Source organism: Dinoponera quadriceps, unplaced genomic scaffold, assembly GCF_001313825.1.
Source record: "Dinoponera quadriceps isolate SergipeBrazil2010 unplaced genomic scaffold, ASM131382v1 scaffold1565, whole genome shotgun sequence".
Lineage (NCBI taxonomy): Eukaryota > Metazoa > Arthropoda > Insecta > Hymenoptera > Formicidae > Dinoponera > Dinoponera quadriceps.
In genome coordinates, this window is record NW_014556124.1 from 2,829,035 (window position 1) to 2,834,476 (window position 5,442).

The following is a 5,442-nucleotide window of genomic DNA, read 5'->3' on the forward strand; positions in this document are numbered from 1 at the left end:
CGAGGGAGGAAGGCATGGAGGGCGGGAGGGAGGGAGGGAGAGGCGCGCGGGAAGAAAGAAGAATAAGAGGAGCGAGCCGAAGGAGGAATAGGCCATTCCACTTATACGCTGCTCGGATTCAATTAACTCTCCACCTTCTTCCCTCCTTCTTCTTCTCATCTCGCGGACCCAGCATGCCTGCCGCCCTCTCCTGCCCCTCTTCCTTCTCTTCCTCCTCGCCCCCAACCCCCTCCTCCTGTCTTATACAGGGTGTTCCTCGGGACGTTTGTACGTCATCACTTTAGCGTCGATCGGAGACTTTGATTCCAGGAGCGAGCTGGCGGACTTCTGGATCGGCGTGCGAAAGAGAGAAAGAGAACGGGAGAGAACGGGAGAGAGAGAGAGAGAGAGTACCTCGTCATGGCACTTCGTAGATGGAATCGCGGCCGAGTCGAGTATTCCGTTAATTGCCGCGGTGTTGGATTTCCGCGTGTCGGTTACGTTGTCCCTTTTAGCGGGGATCAGGTGCGCCCGCATGTCATCACCGGCGATAACGTCGCGCGCGATTATCGCGGTAATTGCCGCGCACGGTCGACCGCTCGCACTGACTTACGACGTAGGTAATAATAATGAGGCGCTTTATTGCCGCGCGTCGTGTACGGACGCGTATCACGTCGTGTTCGCGTGTTACGCGCTGACGCGGGACACATTGTTGCCGAAATTCGCACGCCGATTCGAGGCAACGGCCGTGTCGAGCGCGGAGTATCCCCCTCGCTCGCGCACTCTCTTAAGTCGAATCGGTGCAAATATCACTAATTGCATCAGTGGAACAATATTCTACAGACAATCAGTGAGTATTCACTAATTTTTAGTGGCAACGCTTCCACTTGGCACTTTTGTCCAATCAAACATTAACCAGCCACGGTTGTTAAGTGCGAATATATTTTTTATGTATTTTTTAATTTGTGGGACAAATACATTTATCCTCCTAAATTAAAAAAAATATATGTTCTTACTTAACAATTGTATTTTGCTCTTACTTGCCTATTCTAATTTCTAACATTTGATTATATATCATGAGAGCTTATTACGATATAATCGGTTCTTTTGTCGGATTTGTCTAAAATTCAATGATTTTTGCCAGTGAAAGATTCATTATAAATTACTGTTACGCATGCCGTAGCAGAAATATATATATATATACATATCGTATATGCATTCAATCGTATGTCGCATTTGACGTAGTTCGTATGATAGTAGATTCAAGAACGAAAAGTTTCAAGTCCCGATTAAGATAAGCGTGTTTCGATGAATACGATACAAATTAAATCAATTAAGAATATTTCAAGCAAACTCATTGATAATATCTTAAGAGTGATTAAGATAATAAAAAAAAAATTAAAAAATATCTTCTTCACTATTTTTACTATTTTTAGATTTCTCCGATGGAAACTCTCCGATTTTGCTATTAACAGACTTTGACGGTGAAATTTTACTGATTTGCAGTGCTTTTATTTATAACTATTGACTGCTTCTCAGTGATGATACACTGATTGCATTTTAGAGAGCATAGGAAGCGGACGGGTGCGGAAGTCTTCTTGAAACTTGGAACGACGAACGTCGCCGCTCTGACACAAATAGAGGTCGAAGTGAGATTGATGTCGTCTTTGAAGTCTCTTTGACATCGATACTTTCACGGGAGAATGATTAGTCGGCCGTACCTCGTGCCGTCTCCTCGGCGAGCGAGTGGGATAATTTCCGGGCGAGAATCGAAGAATTATCGTCGGACGTTCGAGCGGCCGCAGAGACGGAGATTAGAGAATGTCGCTTCGCAACGTTTTTCTATGAGACTCTCGCGAATCGCGGGTTTCGTCGGTGCATATCGCGTGCATACCTCATCGCGACTCGTTGCGCGTTTCCGCGGAAAAAAAATCCGCGGAGACGAAGGAGGATTCTCTCCACTTTCGCCGTTGCGAGCGTGCGCGGGACGATCCTTTTATCAGCGAACGACGCGACGCAAATAGAATTTGATTGTCGGTAATGATTCGACGCCTCGTGAGCATGCCATCATCTCCTCTTGACTCGCTCGTTCGACTGGGAAGCGGCCGCTCGAGGCCTCGCGCGGATTCGCCCTAAGGGCCGATTCACAGGGCCCACGGCCGGTCCCGACCTGTCCCTACGCTGAAATACGCGCGCCGCGTCTCGAAGTTTCACAGATCGCCGTCGACGAAGAGCGAGATCGTCAGATCGGTCGGTCGGCGCTTCACGTCGCCTCGTTTTGCAGAACGTAACTTCCCGGGGAAAATCGGCGACCGACTGTTCCAGCGGCAGAAAGATGGAAAAGCCCGAGAAGCAGAGATTGAGGAGCGTCCCGAGACGGAGAAACCGGGTTCTCCCGCGAGAATTCGTGCACGGTGCCGTTCTCCATCGGCTCGTTTTACCCCGCTCGGATCGATCGAATTGCGAAGGATGAGCGGGGATCGTCGCCGCGAGGAGACGCCTTTCGTCATCGGCGCGGCTCGCGATCATTGCTATCCGTTTCGTTTTCGCCGAGCGTTTCTCCGGGGTTTCTTTTTATCACGCCCAGGTTATCGATATCGGTAGTGGGTTACCGGTATTAGCGACGCGCTGTAATCGGATTACGCCGAGCCGCGTATCGATCGCCCTGATAAACGGTGGCGTGTGACGCGGCAACTGTTCGCGCGAAACTAAACAAATGACGGCGGCCGGGAAAGTTCATCGCGTCATCACTTCTCGCTGCAAATAGATCTTACGTCAAACTCTCCTCTCAACTTTGCTCGCAACCCGTTGGGCCGCACACCGGTTGCGTTTTACGTTTTCCACGATGTTAAACGCGGTGAGATTAATGGTTCGTTTAGTACGCTGTTCGAGACGATCGAGAGCTCGTCTCCCGAGATGCTCAAATCGCGTAATCCGATAATTGAAAGCTTCTCACGGCACGATACAATAGAAATTCGGCCCTTCGACTAATCCGAACGCATTAACGTGTGGTTTAAGTATTTGCAGTCGCTAAATTTGTACTTCAAGTCGGTCCAGAATTGCCTGAAGACGCCTAATACTTCGTGTATTTCACGCTGCGACGCTTTCGGATTCAACACTTCGATCCCTTCACTTTGCATACAGCCTTTTAACCTTAACATCCGGAGTGTGGTTTCTCATGTTTGAATGTATTCCGATCGATACTCCGACCGACGCTCCGATTGATTTGTGATCCTGATCAACCCGGGGACTGATTTACGGAATACCGTCCAAATTGTACGGTTTGATTGACACCGTTAGATCGGAGGATCGAGCGCTCTCGCGAAAACTGGCTTCGGTCCGTCGATCCCGGTCAATTCGAGGCCGACTCGATTTCGTCTCGGTTGAGCAGTCGCGCGACGTTAAGGGACAACCGTTAGAATCGCGACACGAGAAAGCGAAGGAGAAGAAGAGAGAGAGAGAGAGAGGGTCCGTTCCCGCAAACTCGGATTCGTAAATTCGGCGACTCTCGCGGCCGGCAGAAGCCTCCTCCGCGCGGTCTTGTCGCGCGTCGGGAGATGAGAACGGTGCCTTAAGGCCCGCAACCTCTCCTCGAGACGAGATCTTTCTCCTCTCTCTCTCTTTGGTTTCCCACGAGAACCACCGCCGCCGCCGCCTTCTGGAATGTCGCTCTCCCCCCTCTCCTCCTTAGCGGCTCCACCGCTCATCCTCCTTCTCCTCCACCACCTTCTCAGCTACAACCACCGTCTTCTTCCCCTCCGCTCCACCGTCCACCTTGTGCAACAGAGTGTCTTCTCTCGCTCTATCGCACCGCTGCAACCCCGGCCGCCGCCGGCTCTCCCCTTCGTCCTTTCTCCACCTACCTCCTTCTCGTCCTTCCTCCTTCTCCTCTTCCTCCGTCTCTTCGCTTCCTCTTCGAATTCAACGGGGTGAATCCCACACGGTGCGTGCTGGCCTCTCTCTCTCTCTCTCTCTCGATTCGCGACGCAGATCGGACGTTGCGAGATTAGGAGATTAGGAGCGGGACCACGTAGCGTTGACGAGAGCGCAAACGGAGTGCCGGAGGTGCTCGTCGCGTCTCTCCTCGCTTTTCCGCGGAGTCCACCCTTTCCCACCACCTTCTCGCCTCCGCCCTCGCACGGCTCGCGCGTCTCTCGTGTGGTACATCGCGTTTCTTAATGACGATTCCGAAGAGGCTGGAAATAGGAGCGTGTCCGAGGGGGCCGAAGCGCGGTCCCTCCACTTTCTCCGCGTGTCTAACGAGGTGCGCGCACCTCGAAGACGCGCCGCTACTCGGTCGGACCCGAGGTGGGCCCCTCGGCGAGGCTCCCGGCGGAAATAGGTTATAGTTTTATGACGCGAGCGCTCAAATGCCACGGCTGATCAGGTGTTTTTCCGTCGTTTCTACCGGCGAACGACGTGTGAAAAGGGGGATTTTCTTTCTTTCTTTCTCTCTCTCCCTCCCTCTCTTTTCCTTTCTCTGGCGACAACGCGACCCGCCGATGATTTACGAGTCGGTCTCTCTCTCCTCCGCGAGACGGCGAGAACGCGTTGCGTCAACTTCTCTCGCGCGGATCCGCGCAACCTTAATCGACGTGTTAAACGACGCGGCGGCGTCTCGATCGTCGTAAAGCACCGCGCTTTTTTCCCGCGGCGCAACGAGCTAATAATCGCGGGCGTATAAACGCGCTCGCGCGGATTCGCGCGAGGTCGAGGAGAGCCGCGCTAAATGTCAGAACGTCGCCTTTGATTTCGCTTATTCCCGACTAACCCCGTCAACCTCGGCCGCGGATTTATCGATCTATAAACTAGAAATCGCGCGCGCGCGCGCGTAGGATCGAGACATGGTCGAGAGTGCGGTAAAATAAATTCATAGCTGGAGAGAAAGAGAGATAGAGAGATAGAGAGAATGAGGGAGATTTCGCTCTCACGACGCCTCTCTCGTAGACTCGATCGGGTTGTTTCATAATACGAAGCGTTCGTCCTCTCGCCGTGGTTCCTTTGTTTCGTACGATCATGAGGCGCGCACCTGGTCGCGCTGGATATTAAGAAACGCAATTGGGAATTCGCGCGTCGTTGCGGTAATCGCGATCGACACCGCGCGCGATATGATTGCTGTTTAACGGGGCGCAAAAATACAATCTCGTCTACGCCGCTCTCCGGCCATTACTGTTACCGAACGCTCTCCGGCGTTACTGTTCTTTGGTAAACTCAAATCCGGCCTCCTATTACATGTCTGGCTAATAATAATAGTGGTTTACACTTTGCTACCTATGTTTGCACCACATATCCATAATAAGACGGTTGCCCGTACGTGATTCTGTCAAAGTGTGCGCCGATCCCGTGCACAACGGGTGTCTCGCTCGGAGTCTGCCCGCGTCTCGTGGATTTCTGCCCTGTTCGGGTCCGTGGAGAGGTGCACGACAACACGGCAACAAGTGTAATTAATAATCCCCCCCCCCC